Here is a 27,118-nt window from a genome sequence, read left to right as displayed (position 1 = left end):
GAGGAAAACAAACCATCTTCTTACTCAGAACCACCAAAGAGTGTACTTACTCTGCAGTTTTTCAACTTGTAGAATTACAGGATATTTGTTGTTTTATATTTGGAACTAAAAACAATAGGACTTATTTTGCTAAATCTGTATTGTCATGTATTTTGAAATGCCCAGTAACTAAAACCGCCCATGGATTTGGCATAATTTCTGTAAAATAGTTCTTATGCATGGCGGTTGAAGCTTTGAATTGTTCAGGGTTCAAAGCCCTGGGGAATTAGTAGATGTTTTTCGGTGGAGTTGTAGGTAGGCAGGTAGAACGGAATCAGATAGGTGGGGGTTATTACAGTCAGACATCTTAATCCGCACAAAGAGTCGATTTCAGTTTAAAGATTTGGAATTGGCAGTTGTCGGAAAAGGCCCTGTATTTACTTTGGGGTCTTTTATTTTTCTAATTGAAGGTGTAGTTTTTGAAAAGAAACTCTTCTTTGGGCATGATGAGAAGTGTACCTTTTTTTTTTTTTTGCACAGGAATTAAGCACGTGGGCTTTGGAGTGAGTGAGGCTGGGTCAAATCCCCACTCTCCCATTGACTGGCTGCATGGCCTTGGCCATGGTATTCAACCCCACTGATCTTAAGTTTCATTACCTGCCAAAAGGAGGCAAAGAAATGAGGTCTTCAGTTTCATTACCTTGCTTCTTAGGTTCTCTGAGGTTTAGTTATGTTGATGTCTATCTAGTGCTCAGCATACTGACATGTAGTAGGTGCTCAGTAAATGATAGCTCTCTATTTTTTCCCCCTGCCAAAGTCTCGTGTCTCATCTTTCCAGACATCCTAAAGTCTCACTAATTCATTTTAGGTGTTCATTGGTGTTTTTGATTATTCCTATACAGAAAACCAGGGAAGATTGGTCAAAGACTTCTGCTTTTTTCACTCTCCAGTATTTAGAAGAAGTATATTTTTAAAAATTTAAAGTCTCAAGTTTTTGTATTTTCTGAACTTTATTGATCAATATGGGGCCTTTAGTGAAATTTCAGGAAACGCAATGAATATTTTAAAGTTACAGTGATAGGGGCGCCTGGGTGGCACAGCGGTTGACCGTCTGCCTTTGGCTCAGGGCGTGATCCTGGAGTTATGGGATCGAGCCCCACATCAGGCTCCTCTGCTATGAGCCTGCTTCTTCCTCTCCTACTCCCCCTGCTTGTGTTCCCTCTCTCACTGGCTGTCTCTATCTCTGTCGAATAAATAAATAAAATCTTTAAAAAAAATAAAGTTACAGTGATAGATTGTTTTTTATGTTAGTCAAGCAGGAGACTTATCTTGTTATTTCTTCCTAAGATCCTGCTCTGTAAATTTTTAGTCACTGAGAAAATTGGTCTGATAACATCACATTGCATCCCCTACTTGGGTGTGGTTGTGGAGGGGAGAGCTGGAGGGGCTCACTTAAATGGAAATATGGGCTCAGGGTTGCTTGGTGGGGGGGGGGTTGGTTGGCAGGTGGCACTTTCTGAAGATTTGCTTTCCCTTCCCTGGCAGATTCCAGCGCTGTTGGGTCAGTTGTAGCAGAGTGTTCTTTGGCTGATTTAAAAGATGGGGTGGGGCTGGAGAAGCTCAAACCTGTTATTCAAAGGGCAGATGTAGGAGAAAAGAAAATATGTACTTCTTAAGGAGTCAGTAGTTCAGTGTGAGTCTGGAAAGAATGTAAATGATTGTCCCAAAGCGAGTATGTTCACTTCTGTGTTTTCCCATCTTTTAGACAATCTTATTTTCCTTTGGGGTAAACGTGGGCGTCAGGATTGTTCCTTCGAAAAATTCAGAAGATACGGGTTATCTTTCCTTTTGCATGTCTGTAAAAAGTCACCATGTTAAAAGGATCTTTATTCTTTCTGGTTTTAGGAAACTGTCATCCACGTGTTTAGAGACACTGTCTTTCTAGAAATACATCAAGACAAAAATGACAGTTCACTTTCTCTGTTCTTTCTGAGATAAAAGATACCATTTCCTTCATTTTTAAAATAAGATTTTGCAGTCTATCAGCCTGCGCAGATGAAGTGACTTGACCCATGGCACACACACACCTTGTTAGTGACAATGACAGACTGCACCCCAGTTCTCTGACCTCTACCAGCTGGTAGGGTGATGCCATGATACTCCCCCATTAACTGTCCCAGATCTATATAGCAGAAATGTAATTACATCCAGTATTTTAGGAAAATGCTACTTGGAAGGTTCTTTTTAAGTACTGAACTTGAGGTAGTAGGGGAATTACACATCCAAACATACTTAGAAGACTTCAGGCACAGTAGCTACTTTTACTTTTTGGATTCCTCTGTGTGTAGAAATCAAACCTCCAAGCGTATTAAGTTAAACATTTTTTAGGTGAATGAGCACAGCTCCCTTTTCCGACTTGAGAGTCACCGCATCCGCGGGGGGGCGGGGTTGGGGGGATTTTGTAGGTTCTAACCCTGGGAAGGGTGTTGCCCCAGATCTCAGTAAATACAGGATGGTTGTTTGAGTTCATTAGGACACATTTTGCATTTAAATTCAGTCCTGCACAGTTGTGAACCAACCAGTTACTTTTAGATAATTTGTTAACAAAATGCTTATTTAGAGAAGAAATAATAGTATAATTTATGTCCTGAAAACGTTCAGGCTGTGCTAGAATGAATAAGTGCTAGTAAGTGAATATGTAAATAGAGAATTCGGAGAAGAACGAGCTTACTGAAACACTAGCCCTTGTGAGTGCCTGGACGGCAGGGTCAGTATTTTACTCCCCCCCCCCCTTTTTTTTTTACTCCCCAGTACCCGGGACTTACTGGGTCCTGAGTACATGGTTTTTGTTGAATGGAAAAGGAAGAAAGTATATACTTCTTAAATTCAGGAGCCACATCAAAGTCCAGTTCTGTAGAGACCGTACCCTCTGTAACGGGGTGGATTTATGAAGACATTAATAAATTCTGCTCTTGCTTGAACCTACCGCTCGAGCAGTTTCATCATGCAAACCAGAATCCGGGTGCTTCCACTGGAAACGGTAATGGCAGATTGTGAAATGTTTGTAAACCCTGAGCAATCAGACGATGGCTTTCTTCTGAAATGTGTTCTGTTCCCTAACTCAACTACATGTGGTCTGCCTGGGTTTTCAAAGCATGTCACCTTTCACGACGACATGCTTACATTTCTGCGGAGAAGTGTGAAACAAGTTAGGATCCTGTGGGATTTCACTCTTTTTTTTTTTTTTAATCTTTACTCCATGTTGCAGACACAATATTCCTTTTTTGGGGAGGCCGGGAGGGTAGTGGTTTTTATAAGTAGGAACTGTTAAGGTTATTAGATATGGTAGATCCCATTTTCGGCACTGATTATCCATTCGGTAAGTTGTGATGGTTCTTATTTTTCCTTCAGAATCGGAGGACTTCTTAAAGCTGAGCCAGTCCTTGTAAGCTACTTGCTAACTGGGAAGGGAGGAGAGGGGAGTTAGTAAGTGCCTATTGTTTGCAAGATCCTGCAAGATGCACCTCCCCCAAACCTTATTTTTCCTCTGTTCCCTGCTTGGTTCCTACAATTTACACCCATTTCCTAGCAATGCTTAGAGAATATCCATTGTATGGAGATACTGTGGACCTTCCCCCATTCTTATTCCTATGTAAGCCACAGAAAAGTCGGTAGTAGTCTTCAACTGTTAGGTTTATCCAGTCTTGCTGTTTACTGAAGAAAGCCCTTAACACACACACACACACACACACACACACACACACACACCCACACACACCCCTTTGCTTTGTAGTTTTAGGCAAAGTGTCGGGGGAGGGGAGATGTTAGTAAGATCCCCAAGGGGCTTTTAAAATTCGAACTCCTTTGAAAGCATTAATTTACATATTCTATGGGTGGGGTCTCCTGTTTAGCCCATCAGCTAATGACTTAATTAATTTTAGGTCTTGGAATTTGAGAGTCCGCCCCTGTTTCAAATATTGTGACTTCATTTTAATTTTATGTTCCTGTTCACCAGCTGAAAGCCTTGTGGCTTTTATAAGTGAAGTTGCAGGGTGATGTAGCACAGGGAGCGGAGACCTTGGAAGTGAGCCCTCCACCCCCTCATTTAGAGGAGGAATTAAAGGCTCAAGGTACAGAGTAGGGACCAGAAAACTCTACGGCCTCCTGATTTTCAGTTCTTTGCCAGAGACAAAATAAAGTCTCCTAATTCTGGCTGGAGTCACTATATCTTGCTGTGGGAAGAGATCCCTGCCCTACAGTGACCTTTCACGCCCCCCTTCTTTCTACTCATCGCCTTCAGCTGCCATTCTCTACCTTGTAACCCTTTCCTTTTCCACCTGACTTACTACTAATATTCTTGTTTTTCATTGTTTACTCCAGCTTCTGTGATAGAATGCAGCTGGTGGGGGTGGGGCAGCAAGTTTTCCCAACCACTGGGTCCCAGTACTGTCCCGGGCCCTTCCCATACTTACCTTCCTAGATTCTCTCTTGTGACCGATGAGCATTATTGTCCCCATTTTATAATGGAGGCATATACATGGGTGTCCTAAACCGCAAAGATAGTAAACAGGAGCTGGGATTTGGATCATGTGTTGTTTCCCAGAAATTAACTCCTAGTTGCAGTTTTATAGCTTATTCTTTCACAAATCTATTGAGACATTTATTATCAACCTTTTTGCTTAAGCTGTTGGGCTAAGTACTAGCGACACTTGCCCCTGGTTTCCAGAAAGTCGTAGTTCTGTAGGAAAAACTGCAGCAGCCTCCGCGTCCCTCCTGTAAAGAAGCCCTCAGTCCCACAGGACAGTGGGCAAAGCAGTGTGCACAGGCAGCCCAGGGCACAGAGTGGGGGCCAGGGTGGCGTTGGTGCAGAGGGAGGCCATTTCCCAGAAATGCTATTCAGTTGGGACTGAGGCCCTGAGTTAGGCTTTCCTTGAGAGCTGTTCTCCAGTGAGGGGTAAGGAAGAAAGAAGGGAAGCAGGGCTTCCTGGGCAGAGCCAAGGGAATAATGAGAAAGTGAGGGGCACTGAGGTGGGTGCAGTCATTCAGTGGGCTCCAGTGAGCAACTCCCTTCTGTGTCTTACAGAAGTAACTTTGGTGGGTGATGAGTTGGCAATGGTGAGACCTGGGCTAAATGTTTATGAAACATATCGTGTTATGTATCTGACTTCCATTAGTTCACATAGTTGACTCAGTATCTCTTAAGTAGTCAAGGGTTGCTCCGTGGTCCCTTTCTATTGGTGATTCTCTTAAGCTCACAAGTAGGCTGGGTTAGTGCCAGAGGTTTTTAAGATGTTGTGGTCTTAGGATTCTTTTTTTTCTAAAGCAAAAGATATCTAGGCACGTAGATATGTACACATATCTATCTACCTGTCTTTATCTGTTGGAGAGAACGATGTGCTATTCCTTAAAGAGGGGAATTATTATTTGTAGCAATATGCACACAGTGTTACAGCTAAATGATCTTAATTCCATCTTCTAAAAGCTAATTCCAGAGCACAGCGAAGTAGAGAGAAGTATCCAGTTGTGCATATTGATTCAGAAGCAAGCCTGCAGCTCAATTTTACAAAGGACATGAGAGGAAAACCTATAATTAGTTGTTTGTCTAATGTATTCTTTTTCAGGGTGCTTCTGGCTTCAGACTTAACCATAATAATCTCAGTGATGCATGATGTACTTACTCATGTACTTACACACGTTCTTATCATACAGTAGAAATAAAGTTGATCTCCAGATAGTGAATTTAGGGGCGTCTGGGTGGCTCAGTGGGTTGAGCAGCCGACTCTTGGTTTCGGCTCAGGTCACGGTCTCAGGGTGCTGGGATGGAGCCCCACGTCGGGCTCTGTGCTGAACAGAGCCTGCTTCAGACTCTCCCTGTCCCTTTGCCCCTCCTGCTCATGCTCTCTCTCTCTAAAATAAATAAATCTTAAAAACAAAAACAAAAAGAATAGTGAATTTAAATGGGTAGAGGCTAAGGCTCTAAGAATTAACTGTGCCGTTTAATACCAGTGAGTACAGACTGACACTGTCAGGCTTAATCAAACCTTCAGACTGATTTTGAGGTAAAATGTATTTTTGTGACCATTTGGATTTGTCATTTTTCAGATGCTTTGCTCATTTATAGATTGATTTACTTTTGGTAATGAGACCCGAAAACTGTAGCATTAGCTGTGCTCCTGGCCAGCTGTCTAGCGTCCCATCTTTTGTTCTGTAATACGTTTCACTGGATAACATTAATTCTTCATGAGATGAGATGCTTCATTGAGATAACCTCGCTTATATTTTTTCTTGCATGTCAAGCCGGGTGATAGAGACACTCCAGCACGGACACTGGGTACCCAGGCTTGAGGGGATCTCTGAGACTCAGAAGACAAAAGCTTGATAATGAGATAGTTTTTGTCCTCTCTGTAATCAGTATTCTTTCTTTTCTGAAGGGCTGTCTTTCACCCTTCTAAAATGATTGGCAAAAACATGAATACGTTTGTCTTTATAATGAAGGCTCTTTGGACTCTTGTGCCCTTTATCATAGAAGGTACACTGCAGCTCTCCTTGGTGGCTGTGACGCAGATTGGACTCATAGTTAATTTTGGTGCTTCATCCGTTGTTAGTTTGGTTTTACAGCACGTAGTGTAAGGAGGGTCTGGTGTGTCTACCCATGACTCTGCTTGATTACGGCTTCATTTTCTCTCCTGCTATTCAGTTTAATAGTAGAATTAAAAGTGAAAAAAAATGCATATAATTGTAATTTTAATGTAATGTGCCTTTGAGAAACAATGAAAAAAAATCTTCGTATTTATTCTGAGCTCTAGTTACTTTAAAATTTTATCCTAGTTAATTTTGTGGACTTTAATACTTTTTTTTTTAAGTTTATGTATTTAAGAACTCTCTACACCCACCGTGGGGCTCGAACTCACAACCCCAAGATCAAAAGTGACATGCTCTTCCAATAGAGTCTGCCAGGCACCCCCTGGACTTTAATACTTTTGCCTAAGACTTGCTGTCAACCAACAAGTTTTTTATTAGAGCTAAAAAAAATGTTTATAAGCTTTTTAGGGTGCTTTTAAAAAGGCAGTGTTGTAATATCAAGTTATTTGTAGAAGAAAGGAATATTCTAATTTAAGAATAAGTATCTTTGCTTACACTAATTTTCCGAGGATTTTAAAGACCTCACTTACAAAATAAACTTCGGCAGTTTTACAGGTGTCTTTATTTGGAAATAACCAGGGTTAAAAAAAATTTTTTTTTAACAAAAACAATGAGATACCCCAACGCACCTATAACAATGGCCCAAATGCGGAAAACTGGCAACACCAAATGCTTAAGAGGACGTCAAGTAACAGGAACTCTCATTTATTGCTGATGGGAATGAAAAGTGGTGCAGACACTTGGGAGGACTGTTGGGTGTTTTTTTACAAAACTGAACATACTCTTACCATCCAATCTAGCAATTGTGCTCCTTGGTATTTACCTAGAGAAGTTCAAAACTTCTGTTCACACAAACACACACACGGGTTCGTTTTATAGCAGCTTTATTCATAATTTCCAAAACTTGGAAGCAACCAAGATGTCCTTCAGTAGGTGATCGGATAAATAAGCTGCGGTCCATCCAGACAATGGAATATTTTTCAGCGCTAAAAAGAAATGAGCTACCAAGCTATCAGAAGACATGGAGGAGCCTTAAATGCATATTACTAAATGAAAGAAGCCAATCAGAAAAGGTTTCTGACTCTGTGACATTTTGGAAAAGGCAAAACCTTGGAGACAGTGGAAAGATCAGTGGTGGGGGGTGTTCGGGGGAAGGAGGGATGAACGGATGGAGCACAGAGGGTTTTTATAATGGTGGATACATGTCATTATAAATTTGTGCAAACCGATACAGAGAACGTACAACACCAAGAGTGACCCATACTGTAAGCTTTGGATTTTGAGTGATAGGGAAGAGTCAGTGTAGGTTCATCAGGGGGGAGAACCATACTACTCTAGTGGGTCTGATGGGGGTTTGTTGTTGTTGTTGTTGTTTAACAACAACGCAGGGCTTGAACTTGAGACCCCGATATCAAGACCTGAGCTGAGATCAAGAGTTGGACACTTAACTGTTTGAGCCACCCAGGCACCCCTGATGGGGTTTTTTCAACACCACTGAGCAATTGTCCACTTCTCAGAGGACACTGACAACGTGAGCGCCATGACTCGAGTCTGGCGCTGTCTACCTCGGGTTGAAGGCTCAGTTCTAAAGATTATCTTTACTCCAGATGCCAGTCACAAGTCCAGGTTGTTACCTGAACGTCTGATGAACGGCTACAAATGGCTCCCTCCTCAGGTTAGATTCATTTGCTAAAGCAGCTCACAGAATTCAGGAAACCAACTTACTAGGTTAACCAGTTTACTTACTAGCTCACCGGTTTATTATAAAGGGCTATAACTCGGGACCAGCCAGGCAGAAGAGATGCGAAGGTCAAGGTATGTGAGAGCTTCCATGCTCTCCGGGGTGTCACTTCCCATAACACCTTGTGTTCACTAATCTGGAAGCGCTCTGAATCTGCCCTTTTGGTTTTTTATGGAGGTTTTATTACACAGGCATGATTGATCAAATCATTGGCCACTGGCTGTGGATTGAACTCAATCTCAAGCACCTTCCTGCTGTCTGGGGGTGGGGGTGGGTGGGTTGAGACTGAAAGTTCCTAAGCTCTGATCTTCTGGTCTTTCCGGCAACCAGCCTGATATGGAGGATTTCTAGGGGCCCCACCCTAAGGCACTTCATTAGCATAAGCTCAGGTGTGCTCAGAAGGGACTCCCAGTGACCTGGCAAGATAGTCCTACCACTCCAGAAATTCTGAGTTTTAGGAGCCCTCTGCCAGGATTGGGAGGAAGACCAAGTACATAATATCTTAGTATAAATCACAGTACCACAGTGGAGATGTTGATAATGGGGAGGCTCTGTGTATGTGGGGGTGGGAGATACAGGGGAAATCCCTGCACCTTTCCCTCAGTTTTGTTATGAATCTGAAACTAGTCTAAAAAACTAGGTCTTAGTAAAAAAAAAAAAAAAAAAAAAAAAAAAAAAAAGTAGTAATACATTTTTCAAGTTTTAAATAGAAGAGTAACAGAATTAGAACATTTGCAAACAAACAAAAAATTGATTAAACATCTTAGAAAACTGGAAGATTGTTTTGTAGAGTAGTTAAGAACAAAGGGAGTAGTTCAGACTGTTTGGGTTCAAATACTGGCTTCAGATATTTAGTGGATGTGTGACCTGGCCAAGTTCCTTAACCATTCTGTGCCTCGGTTTCCTCATCTGTAAATGAGCACGATAGCCACCGGCATCATCAAATGTGATGAGATGAACTGAATCACTAAAACTGCATGGCATATGGTAAGCAGATCATAAATGTTCGTTTTTATTAACTAGTAATAGTTGGATCTCCTTTAGTTAGAATGTGAATTAATTTCCCATCACTTTTCATCTTTAGATAGAGAGATGATCTGATTTTACATGCTCAATTTAGAATTGATATTAACTATTAATTTATGTCAAATGCTGTTTTTAAAATACACGGCTTAAAAATAAATGCTTAACGAGGCACCTGGGTGGCTCAGTCGGTTAAGTGTCTGCCTTGGGCTCAGGTCATGATCCCAGGATCCTGTGATTGAGCCCTACATCAGGCTTCCTGCTCAGCGGGCAGACTGCTTCTCCCTCTCCCTCTGCCCTGCCCCTTGCTTGTGCAATAAAATCTTTTAATTAAATAAATAAATAATAATTAAATAAAATCTTTTAATTAAAAAAATAAATAAATGCATAAATTCAGGTTACATGTTAGGAAATATTTATTAAAAATATTCTCGCTATACTTAAGAGAGAATGTTTAAAACTTGTGAATAGGCAGGGTTTTCTGGAGGCAAGAAGGTATTTGTAATGAAAACATATTTTTTATTTAAATGGGGTTCAAATTGCAATAATATGAGGACCTTCTTTAATAGTTGGTTTGTTAGAAACTTGTAAAATTTCGAAAGCATCCACTTAACTAACAATTTTATGTTTTGAGTGTTGGACTCCTGTGAATGTACTAGATCTATTTTCATCGTCTGGAGCTTTTTCGTGAACTCTTTTCCCAGGGTTTTATTGACTTGACCGCTGTTTCTGTCAGGGTTGCCAGTCATTTATTCTGGATATTTGCATCTCCATTAGGGGTCTTCGGTCTCCAGTCAAGAATTTCTGCAAGTATCACATAGGAGTGTCCCCACCGGACACATTTCAGTGTGAATATGGTAGAAAATGGGATTCGCTGTGGTTTGAGGAAGAATTGTTAAGCTTGTAATGAATAAGTTTGCCACTTACATAGTACATTTTTATTTGGGGGGAACTTCATTATGCATCTAAAGAAAACTGGAAGGAATGGGAAATCTTCGGGAAAGTCTATAAAGACCATGAACATTTTCTACTGGAAAGATAAAACATTTCATTTTTAAGGCATATTTTTTCATGAATTACAGTTTAATTGAAAACTTTCTACAAAAGCGTCGCATTAGGACGTAGACTACTGGGGGAAGGTCGTTAGTGCCTTCTGCGGCATGATGTTCCAACTTATGTAACATGTGGGGTCCAGGTGGTAACTTAATGAAAGCCCCTCATAACACTGATGCATGTGGTGATTTGCCTTGATTAGGCTATTATGAAACTGAGACTGTATGGTGAGCTTTAAAGCAAATAGGTATCAAATGATTCATAAGTGGTACATGAAAGATACAGTAAAATCTGTGTGATGTAACTTTAGCATTAGCAAAGAACTCTGTGCTGTTTCAACAGAACAGAATGTCAGATAGTAACCCCCACATTCTATATCAAAGGACTCCCTCTCTTACATCACTGAAGAGCTGCACATTCCAGGCTTTGTGTTTTTAGAAGGCAGGATGCCTTCCATGGTGGATGAACTTCCATAGAAACTGGGAGCAGAGACAAATAGAACTAATTCACTCCTTAAACATGAAGAGATTTTTAGCAGATCACATCACTTACTCTAAGAGGTGCTGCTGTAGAGATTAGATAATGATATTTACATCGGTATAATTCCTTACACTTCCCCGTATGTCTTTACATACATTGACTGGTTTAAAGCTCTTACAGGCACCAGAAACCTAGTCTTGTTGGCAGTGTCTGTTCTTCAGCCATGGGAGTAAGCTGGGGTTCCTAGTTTCCTTTTTAAATACACTGACATTTCATTGTCCATAATTTCAATACCCATAATGCAACAATTGCTAGTTGATTTTGGCTTCTGCAAATTTTAGACTTCTAAGTTTATCTGTTAGATATGAAACACTGAAGTTGTGTTTTTGCGACTGTTTGCAGATGGCCGCCTGAAGCAGACTAGACCCAGCTGGATGCGGGCTCCGCTATTCTTTGAGCAGAGTTTGGGGGTAGAGCCAGAAGGGGATCTGTGGTCTGTGTTTTCCAATTTTCCACCCAGGCTGCCTGGTTTCTTCCGGGGTCTTGGGTGTCAGAGTTTATGTAGGTCAGGATGGCATATAATCAGGGCTTTGCGGGCTCACCTCTTCCAAGGAGGCAGAGAGAGACACGAAGGTCTGGTGTCTCATTGTCACTAGGTTGCTACACATTCTGGAACAACACCACTTTATTTCTCATGACTTCCAGTTTGTCCTTCTATTGTGGAAAACAGGAAGGCCCTCTTCCCCAGCACTGGGAAAGGCAAACTCTCCTGTTGTCAGCCAAAAAGTTTTTCAAGCTGCAGAACAGTTTGTTTTTGTAATAGTAGATTTGACTTTTTTAAAAAAATCAAGATTTTTGGAAAGACACATAAACCTGTTGTTTGTATACCTGTGGACTTACTTGCAGGCAAGTATGAGGATGTTCTTTTTCAAGTCCTTGCATACGAAGGGGAAAATCCAGGGCAAGTGTTGCTCAGAGGCACTGGGTTACAGATGGTTCCAGAGAATCAGCCAAAGACTGAGTGAACAAGCCAAAGCAAGATTGGTTGGAGGCCTGAATTTGCTAGTTAGGTCAAGATAAGTACTGAATTATGCAATATAGTTGGCAGCAAGGATTGATGAGGCTCTGAGCGTTGTTTTGGTAGAAAAATGACTTAGCAAAATGCATGGGGATGGGGTAGTGACACACTACCTTTTGTTCCAAGAAGGTCCGAATCAAAACAAGCTTTATTAGTGCAGAGGAAGGCAGGCTGATGTTGCCGCAGTGCCTTCGTTGTGACTAGTGGTCACTGTTGTACAACGATAACTACATTTTAGACTCTGAAATAGCTTTTAAAACTAAAAGCGATCACCTGTTGTTTTTTTTTCCTTTAAATTTAAGTCTCTGCTCCTTAGACCATTAGCAGTCAGTTAATTGGTTCATTGGCTTCTGGTTTTCTAATGCTGAGTGTCTGTTGTCCTGTATGGATTTCTATTATTAAAAATACGGGCATATATTCTTTGTGGCAGTGTAGGGAGAATGTCAGGGTAGAATCCAGATTTTTTTCTTCCAACCAAAAGAACTTAGGAATTTAGTTGTTGGGCGCCTGGGTGGCTCAGTCTTTTAAGCGACTGCCTTCCGCTCAGGTCATGATCCTGGAGCCCCAGGATCAAGTCCCACATGGGGCTCCCTGCTCAGCGGGGAGTCTGCTTCTGTCTCTGACCCTCCCCCCTCTCATGCTCTCTCCCTCTCTCTCTCAAATAAATAAATAAAATCTTTAAAAAAAAGGCAGGTTCTTTGGAGGACTTTCTTTACTGATTCCTACACTGTTTTACATTCTGTGCTTCCTTGATGCTTCAGAGCTCAATGGATAGAACAAAGAACATTCTACAACTTACTGTCCAGTCAACCATGGGAATTATTTCCTTTCCCAAGGAGTTTGGAGGTTATATTTTTTTGCAATAGTTAGAATACTGTTCTTTGAAACTTGACTACTATAAAGGCTTGTTTATTAAAACTTTTTAGCAAAGATGCAATGGGATAGAAAGACTGCATGACTTAGTAATAATAATAACAATATTAATGTTAGCTGATATTTATTGATCATGTATTATGTGTCAAACACTGTACTAAGCTCTCTTCATGCATTATCTCATTTTTTTTTCAATTGAAGTATAGTTGACAATGTTATGGTAGTTTCAGGTGTACAGCATAGAGATTAGACAATTCGGTGTTTTCCTATGCTCCCCACAAGGGTAGTTCGTCATCTTGTCACCATAGAACACCGTTACAACACCATTTCTCTATTCCCTAAGCTGTACCTTTCATTCCTATGACGAACTCATTCCACACATAGAAGCCCGTACCTCCCACTCACTTTCACCCATGTTGCCCATCCCTGCACTTCCCTACCCCCTATCAGTTTTTCTCTGTATTTATGGGTCTGTTTTTGCTTTTGTTTTGTTTAGATTCCACATATAAATGAAATCGTATGGTATTTGTCTTTCTCTGACTTATTTCACTTAGCATAATGCCCTCTAGGTCCATCCATGTTGTTTCAAATGGCAAGATTTCATTCTTTTTTATGGCTGAGTAATATTCTAATGTATATGTATATTTCACATCCATTCATCTATCAGTGGACACGGGTTACTTCCATATCTTGGCTGTTGTAAATAGTGCTGCAATAAATAGAGGTGTGCTTGTATCTTTTCAAATTAGAGTTTTTGTTTCCTTGGGTCAAATATTCACTAGTGGAATTACTAGATTATATGGTATTTCTTTCTATTTTTAGTTTAGAGAACCTCCATACTGCTTTCTATAGAGGCTGCACCAATTTATATTCCCACCAACATTTAAGTCTTTGCATCATCTCATTTCATTGTCCAGATGACCCTGGGAGGTGGTCTTACGGGTTAAATCGTGTTCACCAAAAGAAGGTATGTTAAAGTCTTAAGCCCTTGTATCTCAGAGTGCATTTGGAAGTTGAATCTTTGTAGCTTTAATCAAGTTAAGATGAGGTTATTAGAGCGGGCCCTAATTCAGCGTAGGGAAATTTGGATACAGACACAGAGGGAAGGTGATGTGAAGACACATGGAGCATACGTAGATGGAGGTTTGGAGTGATTCATCTGTACGCATCTACGAGGAATGCCAAAGATTACTGGCAGGCTCAAGCTGGGAGGGAATGATCTCCCTACAGGTTTCAGAGGGAACGTGGCCTTGCTGAAACCTTGATTCCTGGTCTACTAGGCTCTAGAGCCGTGCGACAGTATATTCCTTTCTTAAGCTACCTAGTTTTGGTACTTTGACATAGTAGCCCTGGGAATCTGATACAGGCAGGTGCTTTGTTACCTCCTTTCTGCAGGGAAGCAGCTGTTGGGAAAAGGAGGAAAGTACGAGGAGAGTGGAACTTTGTCCAGTTTTAGTCTACTTGACCAGCAGGAGAAGGAAAATCGAGAAGACAGATAAGCAATGAGCCCCAGTAAGAACCTGACCGTGGCAGCACAGACACCCATGGAATGAACGTTTCCTGGGTGTGGGTGGGTTCCACTCGGGATGTGGAAGACAGACTCCTCTGTTCCTCTCCCAGGTGCTTAGGGAGTAACATGTGAGACAAAAGATGAGGAATGAAGTAAACTTGGGAAGAGGAAGAAGGTTGCTTGGTGTCCCATTTTCCCACACAAATATTAGGCCTCAGCCCAATGCCTGTGGCTTTTCCTTCTTCTCCTGCTCCCCATTATTATTACTGTTTTATAGACACTTGACTGTCGAACAGTGCAGGGGTCAGGGACACCGACCCCCCCCAATCAAAATCCACATACAACAATACAGATACCCTACTGTTGACTGTAAGCCTTACCAATAACATAGTCGATTAACACATTTTGTATAAGTAATATATACTGTATTTTTTTCTAAAGATTTTATTTATTTGAGAGAGTGAGCAAGCAAGAGAGAAAGAGAGCAGGAGCAGGGGTTGGGCAAGGAGGGAGTGGGAGAAGCAGTCTCCCTGCTGAGCAGAGAGCCTGATGGAAGCTTGATCCCAGAACCCTGGGATCATGACCTCAGCTGAAGGCAGACGCTGAACGGACTGAGCCGCCTAGGTGCCGCTCATACACTGTATTCTTACAATAAAGTAAGCTAGAGAAAAGAGAATGTTATTAGAAAATTATAAGGAAGAGAAAATGCATTTATAGTACTATTCTGTACTTACCAAAGAATAAAATCTGCATATAACTGGACCCTCACAGTTTAAACCATGTTGTTCAGGGGTCAACTGTATCTATATTTTGATGAAAGTGAGAAGAAGGGTGGGTGTGGGTGATGGAAATGAAGACTTAAGAAAGCTTTACATCTTTGTTTTGAAGGGGTGGAATTGAGTTAGTTCTCCTAAGAGGACCACACTTCTTTGCCATGCCCTCCTCCTCCCATCCCAACCACTAGTGGCCCAGGACAGAGTTGAGGGAGTGAGTGAAGAGAAAAATCTTAGCTCAGTATGGACCAAACACCATTGATGCTAGATTTCTTGAACTGACTTCTAGGACAGGGCGGATAAGCTGGGGTGGGGGGGTGTCCAAGACTTTGGCCAAAAAAAAGGGTTGTGGGGGATGGGATTACATGGTTCCAAAGGGATGTTGGAGACATCCGCAAATTCCAGGCTCCTGCTTCACCCTTGAGGGGCTCACCCTCTGAGTTCTCTGCCCTCAGTCCTTCCAGTACAGTGAGAGGAAAATGAATTATGGTACAGATGATCCCCAGCTTATGATAGTTCAACTTAATGATGTGTTTGACCTTACGTTGGTGCAGAAGTGATCTGCATTCAGTCAAAACTCTTAGTTTGAATTTTGATCTTTTTCTGGACTAGCAATATCGTAGTATAGCACTGTTGTGGTGCTGGGCAGCCGCAGCTCCCCTTCAGCCACCTGATCAGGAGTGTAAACAGCCAGTGGCCTTAAAACTATTCTGTCTCCCTGCATTCGTTCCATTTTCCACTTTCAGAACAGTATTCGGTAAGTTATATGAGCTGTTCAGCACGTTATCATAAGGTCGGTGTTACGTTAAATGATTTTGCCCAACTGCTGGCTAGTGTGAGTATTAAGGCGGGCTGGGCTGAGCTCTGATGTGCAGTAGGTTAGGCGTATCCGGTGCATTTTCAACTTAGGGTATTTTCAATTTACTATGAGTTTATTGGGATGCAACCCCTACAGGCTAGGAAAATTTGATTTCCATAAGGACTATGTTACGGAAGGAGGGGTAGAGGTTTCTGGATGAAAATGTTGACCTCTGTTTGAGATGCCTCCTGGTACTACTTTCCCCCCGGTCAGAGAGGCACTGGCGGAGGCATCCTAGCTGTGATGCAGGATTTGGGGAGTCAGAAATCACTCCTTACTAGATTGCTGAGGGTTTAGAATGAACATTAAGAGAGAATATGGAGAACGTGAAAATAATTTAGATTGTATTCCCTGTGGATTCTTCACTGGACATTTTAATTAAAATCTTATAGGACATTCATTCTAACAGGTTCAGATCCTTGAATAAATTAGTTTTAACCTTCACTGTTCATTCAGAATAAATGCTTTCACAGAAATGTCTTTGTAAAGTAAAATAAAAATGGATAGTTAGAAAAGTAAATTTTTTTAGATCATCTGTAGCCCATCCTGTTATGTTAGGAAGGGACTGCTCCCTGTGGTACGTTACCGTAGATTACTTTTCCAACTCAAGTTCAATGATTCAAGCCAAAACCTTCATCACTTCCCTTTGGAGGCTGTTACACAGCCCAGCAGACATCCTATTAAGCTTCTGATTCGCAGAGGAAAAGGAAAGTTTTAAAGTTGAGACTGAGGAGGAAGATGATTCATGGTCATGAAAGGAGAGAGCCCCCAAAGTTTTCAGAGATGGCCCCCAGCTGCCACCCCTTCCTTTGGGCGTATATTCACCAAGCAGCCCCAGAAAGTCAGCGGAGTGAGTGCATGGGCCAGAGTGTAGTCCCTTAGAAGGACGGCAGGGGAATCACTAACTTGGACTCAAGCTCAGCAATGGGCAAAAAAAAAAAAGGGTGCAGACACTTTAGTGTGGGAGTTGAAATGCAAAAGTTGGCTGTCCTGACCACATTTAGAGTTTATGATTCAATATTTAAGAAGACTGTAAAAGCAGAAATGTTATAGTTGGGGCAGGAAATGACTCAAGACCAAAAGGAAGATTTCTGTTGATGCAAGGTCAGGGTGAGACAGTTAATTCCAGCCAGTGGCTCTGCCCGGGATAGACTGGCTTGCTGACACAGGGGCTGGAGGGAACACAAGGATAGCATGAGCACTGTGCCCAAGAGTTCTGACAGCAGGAACTATTGCAAAAGGGTGAAAATGAAATACGAAGTGAAGGATGTCAATATTTACAAAATAGAGAACATTCTATGATTAGCAAAATCCTTTTCTCCAAGTATTTTGCTAGGTCCCATTTTGACCAGGTAAGTCCCTGGCTGTCTGCTTCACTGTCAAATGACTCAGAGTTTGAACTGTTCTGTAGTAGGTAGCTTGACGAGGCAGTCAGTATTTCTGTTCTCCACATGTGCTTTAACACCCACTGTTTGTATCATTCGTTTGATATTTACAGCCTGTGTGCTATTTTATTTTTTGTTGGACTGCATTCTTACCATCTTTTTATTTTCTACTGAGACCTGTTGTGGTGCACTGTGCTCCCTACAAAGATGCTGTTGGTTCTCCTGCTATAGGATTTTATAACAAGGGAGGTAACACCGTAGTTCTCCTCCCCCCGACTCCCCCCACTCCATAACCGCAGTTCTTGTTAGGAATTCAAATGCTATTTCCTTACTTTCTTTATCTCTTATGTCTTGCTAACCCTCGCTGATGTGATTCAGTTAAAGGGAGCTTCAGTGGAAGGAGAGATTGGGCTAGCAAGATAGAAATTTTTTTTTAATCGAAGTGTAGTTGAACGCATAATGTTATATTAGTTTCAGGTGTACAGCGTGGTGATTGGACGCCTCTGTACATTTTGCTGTGCTCACAAGTGTAGCTGCCATCTGTCACCGTGCAACGCTATTACAGTGCCATTGACTATTGCCTGTGTTGTCCTTTTTATCCCTGTGACTTAATTCATTCCATAACTAGACGCTGATATCTCCCTCTCCCCTTCCCCCATAATGTCCATCCCCCTACTTCCCTCCCCTCTGGCAGTCATCAGTTTCTGCTTTTTGTTTATTCATTTGTTTCACTTTTAAAATTTTACGTATAAGTGAAATCATATAGTCTTTGTCTCTCACTTATTTCATTTAGCATAATACCCTCTAGGTCCATCTGTGTTGTTGCATATAGCAAGATTTCAATTTTTTATGGCTGAGTAGCATTCTGTTGTCTGTGTGTGTGTGTGTGTGTGTGTGTGTGTGTGTGTGTATAGGGGCACCTGGGTGGCAGCGGTTAAGCATCTGCCTTCGGCTCAGGGCGTGATCCTGGCATTATGGGATCGAGCCCCACATCAGGCTCCTCCGCTATGAGCCTGCTTCTTCCTCTCCCACTCCCCTGCTTGTGTTCCCTCTCTCGCTGGCCGTCTCTATCTGTCAAATAAATACATAAAAAATCTTTAAAAGAAAAATCACATCTTCTTTATCCATTCATCTGTTGATGGACACCTGGGTTGTTTCTGTGTCTTGGCTATTGTAAATAATGCTGCAATGAACATAGGGGTGCATGTATCTTTTCTAATTAGTGTTTTTGTTTTATTTGGGTAAATACCCACTAGTGGAATTACTGAGTCATATGATATTTCTATTTTTAATTTTTTGAGGAACCTCAAAACTGTTTCCCACAGTGTCTGTATCAATTTGCATTCCCACCAACAGTGCATGAGGGTTCCTTTTCCTCCACATCCTCGCAACACTGGTCATTTCATGTCTTTTTGGTTCTGGCCATCCTGGCAGGTAGAAGGTGATAGCTCATTGTGGTTTTGCTTTGCATTCTCCCGATGATTAGTGGTGTTCAGCTTCTCGTGTATTTGTTGGCCATTTGTATGTGTCCTTTGGAAAAATAGCTATTCAGTTCCTCTGCCTATTTTTAATTAGATTATTTGTGGGTTTTTTTGGTGTTGTATAAGTTCTTTATATATTTTGGATATTAACCCCTGCAGGGATAATTTTTTGCGGAGGGGATGTTTAGGAAAGGCAGAAACTGTGCCCAGGAAGTTAATTGTATTATATAAGCACAAAAAGGTGTTAGATACTGGCAAGGAATGAAGCATAAGATGGAATAAGAAGGAAGTTCATTTACTTGAATGTTTTGTCTGGACTTGGTGGGGTGGTGGCAAGTTTCTAAATGTCTGACTTAAAATGCCTGGACTTGTATAATAAACTTGACTGGTATTGAAGTTTGGGCCTGAACTTTGTCATTTCTCAGAATGAATGAAGATAAGGCTTCCAGTGAGGTACTCTTGTCCAAGTAAGTTCTTGTCTTTTCCTCTTCATCATCTGTGTAATGGGCTCTGATGGACTGTGGAATTCGCAGGTGGCGCTTGATCTTCATTCTGGGTGTTTGGGATTTCTTATCCTGCCTGATCAGTGTCTGTGGCTCCCCTTTTTGATTGCGATTCTCTGAGAGAGAATGTCCTACAGCATACAGAACCGTGTATCCTTTGGGGGAGATGACTGTGTTGGAACTGAGTTCTTTTTAGCTAAACCATGGAAGATGGATAAATCATGACTCTTTCTTTACTTGTGCCTCTTTGAACAGGCAGTGCTCATCACTGGGGCACCTGGGTGGCTCAGTTGGTTAAGCGTTGTGATCTCAGGGTCTTGGGATCAAGCCCTGCATCGGGCTCCTTGCTCCGCGGGGAGTCTGTTTCTCCCTCTTCCTCTGCCTGCCACTTCCGCTTGTGCTCTCTCTCTGTCAAATAAATAAATAAATAAAATCTTTAAAAAAAAAGTATTCGTCACTTACTACCTTTTTTTGAGATTTTATTTTTAACTAATCTCTACACCCAGTGTGGGCCTCGAACTCAGCAACCCTGAGATCAAGAGTCACATGCTCCACCAACTGAGCCAGCCAGGCCCCCCATTTTTAAGATTTTTATCACTTATTATCTTGAAGTGCCATCTCAAATTCATTGTGAAACAAAGCAAGATATAAAAACCCATTATCTAGTATAATTATATAAATACATGGTATGTTTGTGCAGTTTCTTCTCTACGGAACCATCAACTCCTTGAAGGCTGAACAAGCAGTCTGGTTTCCTGGCTTTATTTTATTTTATTTTATTTTATCTTATCTTATCTTTTTATTTAAATTTTAGGTAGTTAACATACATGGCCAGATATAAATAGGGTGGTCAGAATGAGCCAGAATCGGGGAAGAGGGAAGCACTTTTTGAAGCAGGGAGAACATCAAAGGCCCTAAGATAGGAATGAACTTGGTGAATTCTAGGAACAGAAACAAGGCCAAAATGATTATTGTTTGGATAGCATCAGAGATTTGAGAGTGGGTCAAAGAGACATTCAGACCAGGTGACATTGGCTACAGTCAGGGTTCTATTTTAAGCATGACTGGAAGCCATTGGAGTACTTAAATTAGCTTATATTTTTAAAAGATCGCTCACAGTGTTATGGAAAACGGACTATACCGAGGTGGGAGCGGCTTGGACCAGACTGTCGTCCCGGAGCTGGAGAAAAGCACACAGATATAGACTAGGTTTTGGAGGGAGAGCCTCTGAATTTGGGCTGGTGGTTAGCAGGGCAGAGAATTCAGGTGTTTTGCCTGGTCATCTAGGTAGGCGGTCTCTGGTGGTGAGGGTGAGGGTGGGGAATGGAAGTAAACCTAATGTCAGTCAACTAATTTATGGTGAGAATTTAAAACTGCCAAGCAGTCTAGACAACCGTGATGTTCTCTTTTTTGTAAGAAAGTCCACCTGGGAAATTTAATGAGAACCAGAGTGGCATGGAGGTGGGCAGTCCGTCCTGTTTCCCCCAACTCCCCACCCCTCACAGCTGGGCCTCTAGAACGGGCCACAGTCCTTGTCCCTCCTTCCTGGAAGGTGCTAGAAGCCCCGTCTCTTATCGCCAGCTCTGTCAAGGAGAGGCAGTGGAGCCTTGTACCTCAGAGCAGAGGGCGGTACAGTCATGCAGGTTTCCATGCCGGGATGATAGGAAAACGGCTAAGGTAATGGAAGGGGTGGATTTGAGAGAACTGATGAAACTTGGCAGCAGGTTTGCAGTGGGGTGGGGTGAGAGAGGGAGGTAAAGTCCTCCTGCTTGCACGTTAGTGAGCCTCAGCTCACTGGTGAAAGGGGTGATGGGTGCGTGGGGGGAGAAGTCAAAAGAATGAGTAGCCTTCATGTGCATATATTCTTCAGCTAACTTTTTAAACTTCGGGTCCCAGTCAGTCTGCTCAGTTTTCTTGAAATTTCTGAGGGCCTTTGATCAATTAGAAAAGACCTTCAGTGCCCCTTTCCCCCTACCCCCAACCTTTTCCATGATGCACGACCCACATATTTTCTTGTAAAATAAGATGTGCTTTCACGTTAAGCTCATTGCTCATCTGAGGAAACGTGGTGACTAACGGTGACAACAGTCACATTGTAAGATGCAGTCATTCGGCTGCAGTCCCCGGTGCTCACTGACCCCCGTGGGCAGACAGGACTGTTCTCAGGTGTTTGAGAAAGTAGGCCCTAAGATCAGACCCTGTGGTCGTGGTAGAATCCACTGTGTGGAGGAGGGCACCGAATCCCAAATGACTGTTGCTGACAAAGGGGAGAGATCACTTCCTGTGCTGGTATCTCCAGTTGTTATAAACATACACGTGCAGTTTCTGGTACTTAGAAGTAGGATTCCAAATAATATTTAAACGAAGCTTTGTGTTTAAAAAGCTCACTGGGGGGATAACTGGGTCAGACTTAATTAAATGCCTTGAAAATCTCAAACACCTCTGTGGTACTGTTCCTAAAAATAAAATGCTTGGTGGATAGACGTGTCCTATAGCTTTGTTTAGACAATTAATTCTCGAATTTTGGTACTTAGTAATACTTGCTAAGATTTATTGAGTGCTTACTCTGCGGCAGGCACTGTGCTCAGTGTTATCTGCAGGTATGTCTCTTGGCCTTCACATAGCCCTGTGAGATGAGATGTAGGGACTGTCCTCGTCACCCCATTTTACACATTAGGCCAAGTGAGGTTAGGTACTTGTCCATGTCACACAGTCCTGCAACTGGGGTATAAACCCAGGAATTCTGGCTTCACAGCTCATATTGGTTTCTACCACACTCCGGTGTGTATTTGAATCTTTATTACATTTTAAAATATTCCTCTTTCCTAAGAAGAGCTATGAGCCATTGCCACCCTGGCGATATGGCGGTGTCTGTGATGGCCAGGCACTGGCTTGCTTGTGGCATTTTTCCTTCTGTGTGACTGTGCCTGAAAGATGGTGGACAGGAAGATGGCAGGATAGGGAAAGGGGAGATAGTTTTCTACACTGGAGTATAATGAACAAAAATTGCATTTGGTTCCCTGGAGCCTAAATTTATTAAGATAGCATAGGATAAAATGTCTATCAGAGTCCTGTGTTTGACATTTTGAGTTACTAGAAAGGCAGGTACCATTTCATCTTGAGAAGGGGCTAGGTCCCCAGTGGCCTCGGGACTCCCCTGGTCCTACAGAGAATTTCTAAGGAGAAGCACAAACATGAGATGGCGTGGTTGCAGTTGATTTAAGCAGAGGGAATGGGTGTGGAGAAGAAGAACATCCTCTTTACTCCTTCTCTCGCCTTTGTTCTTCTGTAATTTTTCATGCCATGCTCTTGGTGCACGTGGATACTCTTGTATGTGGGTATGTAGCCACTGGGAGGGATTTTCCCACTTCAGCATCTTCATTCATTAAACATCTGTTGAGTGTCTGCTATGTGCCAGGCACCTGGTAAGTTCAGAGGAGACACCAGGGTACATGGTGCTGACTGTGGAATTTCATCCCCAGCCAGGTGAGTACACACCTGAGTAGGCTTGTTCTGGGCTGTGAAGCTTTACCTTTGGTTAGGGAACATGCAGAAGAGTACTGTGTGTGGAATTTAAGAAGCAAAACAAATGAACATGGGGGGAAGGGAAAACCAAGAACAGACTCTTAACTCTAGAGAACAAACTGGTGGTGACCAGAGGGGAGGGGTGGGGGATGGGTTAAATGGGTGATGGGGATGGAGGAGAGCACTTGTGATGAACACCGGATGTTGTGTAAGTGTTAAATCACTAAATTCTACACCTGAACTAACTAATATTAACTAATAATTCTCTAACTAATATTAACACTCTATGTTAACTAACTTGAATTTAAATAAAAATTGGGGGGGTACTGTGTGTCTTATTTATTGTAAATTTTTTTTCTTAAACTGAGTGCTTAGGAGTGAACAATTTAGTCCTTACAGCAGTCCTCAGTTGGGGCAAACCGTGCGCATTCTTGACTTGCAAATCCTAGTCAATGAAGCCATCTCTCAGCCTGGCTTTTTAGTTGTGCGGCTGCCAAAAAATTGTTCAGCAGAGGCCCTGCTCGGGTGGGCAGGGCCACTGAACAAAACACTGCTGCTCCTGTTTACATCCTCTGGCTGAGCCACCCTTTTTCTCTGTAGCCGGCAGGATTTCCTCAGGAAGCTGTCCTGGTGGAGGGTGGGCCACGGTTAACCAGGATGTGATGACGCGTAGCCCCCCCTGCCCTCTGGGAGCTGTGCTGAGATCAGTATCTGGGTCCGCCCTTACCAGTCTGTAAGTTCCAGGGCTCGTTCTCCTGCCCACATAAGGGGGTGGGTGGGGATAGATTGGGTTTGTGTCCCCTGTGCACGTGGCTTCTTTTTCCCATTTCGTGCTCTCGCACGTAGTACTTGGGGGAAGAGCTTTGGAGGGAGCACCCCCTCAGGGGCCCCTAAAGCAGCTGTGTCAACACTTCCAAGCCCCAGCATTTCCCGCGGTGCCATGGGGCCAGTCACCTGAGGGCTGCTGGGTCAGTGGCGGGCCCAGCCTCAGGAAGAAATGATGGATTGGATCATGTGCCAATGTGTTCGGCCTGGCCAAGCCCCCAGGTATATGTCTCCTCGTGTGTAGTTGAGTGAATGATTCCACTGTATACCTCTGCAGCCCGGGAGGACTGCACTGTTAACTAATACTCATTTTTATTTAAAAAATGTGCTGGGAGGGGCTGTCTTCGGTGGAGGCCTCAGGGGATGGCTGTATAATTTAAATCAGCAGTAAGGTTAGCTAAGCTTTGCTATATACCCAACTGCCGCAAGCCCGTTTTCCTGGAGTGAAGTCAGGTTTTGGACTAGGTCGTCGTGAATGTGAAGCCTGGGTCTGCGCTTTATTAGTCAAGTGACAGTGGACACGTCTGTCATCTCTCTGAGTGTCTGCGCCCTCACTAGTGTTGTACCATTAGTATAATCTACGTTACGGCTTGTACGTTTTAGTGAAGTAACATGCAGCAACACCTGATGCATAATATAGCCATGTAGATGTTCCACAAATATTAATTTTTCCCCAACTCATCCTTCCAGCCTCCCCAGCACACATGTGCACATGCACAGATGCGAGATTCTATTTTTTTTAAAAGATTTTTATTCATTTGAGAGAGCATGTGTGCACAAGTGGGGGTAGGTGCAGAGGAGAGGGAGCAGCAGACCCGCCACTGAGTGGGGAGCCCGACATGACCTGGGGCTCCTACCTGGGGCTCAGTCCCAGGACCCCGAGCTCATGACCTGAACCGAAGGCAGACGCTTAACCAGCTGAGCCACCCAGGCGACCGCACGCCAGATTCTAGTGTCAGCATAGCCTGTAAACTTGATCGAGTGTAACCAAAGCAAATCATTTTAAAGGCATCTGTATGGTACATGAAGCTCCGTGCTGTTAGTCCGGAAGGTTACTGAGCTTTTATTAAATGTCTACCTGTACGACCTTGTGGTAGGCACCACCAAGAGTTACAAGTGCACTGCATTGTAAGAAGACCCACACCTTGGCCTGGCATAGCTAATCTGTGTTGGGGAGGGTGTCTGAACGTGCATACATGAGACAACCAGGAACAGACACATGCAAGGCAGAGCGACTGCACGAACACAGAGGGATATGCCTGTAGATACATTCCTCTGCTATGAATGAGAAAAAGGCTATTTTGGAATCTGGGTTTATCACAGGGTTCTTGGCTTCTACATCTTATTTGTTACCTGTAGTCATATCTGCTTCACCCATTGAAACGGTTTCTGCCTGGACAAAGGTGATTTCATTATGACCGGGGGGGGGGGGGGAAGTTTTTTAAGCCAGACAACCTAGGGTTGGTCATGATATTCCAGAACGTTGTAAGTGACAATGGCAATTATTAATGATAAAAGCAATTATTTACTGCATTCTGGGTGCCAAATACTATGTTGAGTGCTCTACATGGATTATTAATCTCATTTATTAGGCCTCATGGCCCTGGGGGCAGGTACTTCCAAGGCACAAAAAAATTTAATAACTTGCCTTTTTGAGGTTAGAGATTGGAGTGTTAGTTATCGTGCCATACTGGTTCTTCCTTTTCCTTTTCCAAAAAAAGACAGAAAGAAACCTTAAAACAAACCAAGCCAAGAAAATCCTTCACAAAAGTACATAAAGTAATTTTTTAATAAAAGATAGCATTTTTCTCTTCTATAAATAGAAGGTGGAGGTGAGGAAGGGTTACAAGGATAGATCAAATGATCCTTCAAATGTCTCCTAGACAAAGTATTCTGAGGTCTTTTAAGTTTATCTCAACTTCTTTGATTAAAAAACAGGTTGTGGAATATGGACAAAATCCAGTGCAATTCTAAGAAACAAGTAGGAGATTAATTATTGGAGATTCAAGGGTAGTTGGCAAGATTTTGAATCAGGAAGAAATTCACACACTATCAGTCTGTGGGAAGTTTGGAAACATGAGTTCCGCATTCTAGTCCTTGAGTTATCCACTTTGGAATGTTTTGATCCCAGGCTTTTCCTTCTCTTGTCTTTCAACAGTGCCATCTTGGTTTCCTTCCATTAAATCCTCTCTCTGCTTGGAAATATTTAGGGTCTCTTGTCTTGTCAAAAAATATGTTCCAACCTAATAAGGTATTCTCAAAGGAAGACTGCAACACAAGAATGAAACACCAAATGAAGTTTTATAATGAGAAAAGAACCAGTGAAGTATATTGCCAAGTGCCTCATGCTTTAGTATCTCTCCTTGGTTGTCTCCTTAAATGTTGTTGTCAGAATGCCAGCCTCATGGAATGGCTGCAATTCTCTTCTTTCTTCCATATTTTATACCTTCTAGGAATTTTGTTGCCATGGAGAGGGGGCTGGGAGAGAAGTGCCTCTTGTCACTGGGCAAATATTTTGGAAAAAATGAAGCAAGATTAAAATTAATTGGCATGCCTTTTTCGACATTTCCTGAATTATTTCTATGGAAAACCAGTTTGGTTTTTCTGAATTTTTGCCTGTGCGTCACGTCAGCCTTCTGCAGCCACGCTTGTCTGTGGGGAGGTGAGAACAGGATCTGAGCTCGGTCTAGGCACAGAGCAAGGGTGCCTTATGGGTTCTTGGTGCTCACAGATAAGGCAGGAATGGGGGCAGGGAGCCTTCTACTCACCAGTTTTCCAACACCTGCCTTCTGTGACCCAAGAGGGTGGTGAAGAACCCTCCCAACCCGCATTGGGAGAATGGTTAAACTCCAGTGGCTTTTTGAGAATCATTATTATCTGCGTTTATGACCTGGTTTGCGGGTGGAGGTCAGAAGGTCTTATTCTGGGATATTCATTAACAGAACCAATTTCCCCAGTAGTAGTTGTTCACAGAACATTCTTTCTAAATGCACTACAAAAAAATATTGGGAGTTATCAGACTAGCTCATTTATGACCTAGGTAGATAAAGAGAATGTCTTGACATAGCCCTCACTCATTTTACCAAATGGGATACTACAGATATATCTTTTCTGACTTTGTGAAAATGCTTAAATTGCAAATTACGTGATTGCACATTGCATAAGGAAGCCCAGCATCACCGTGAATTCAGAAACACTGTCATATAAAAACCTGCTTCTGCTGCCGTGTTCTTTCATTTTCAAACTTGCAGCCTAGAGCCAGTTCTATAAAAGGCTTGTCTATGTAGGTGAAATAATTTTCCCTGGTAGTGGCTGTTTTGCAATATTATGCTTACTACATTTGACTTTCTCACATTTAAAAACTAATAAACTACATAAACATAAAAGT

At 42.4% G+C, this 27,118-nt stretch overlaps 1 protein-coding gene across 7 annotated transcripts in view; it reads left to right on the top strand.

Annotated features, from left to right (window-relative positions):
* The window catches only part of SASH1 (SAM and SH3 domain containing 1), a 244,748-nt gene that overhangs the window by 58,229 nt on the left and 159,401 nt on the right, over positions 1–27,118 (top strand). The gene's annotated exons all lie outside the window — the stretch shown is intronic.

The sequence above is a fragment of the Ursus arctos genome, unplaced genomic scaffold, assembly GCF_023065955.2.
Source record: "Ursus arctos isolate Adak ecotype North America unplaced genomic scaffold, UrsArc2.0 scaffold_13, whole genome shotgun sequence".
Classification (NCBI taxonomy): Eukaryota; Metazoa; Chordata; class Mammalia; order Carnivora; family Ursidae; genus Ursus; species Ursus arctos.
This window is presented reverse-complemented; position numbering and strand designations above follow the sequence as displayed.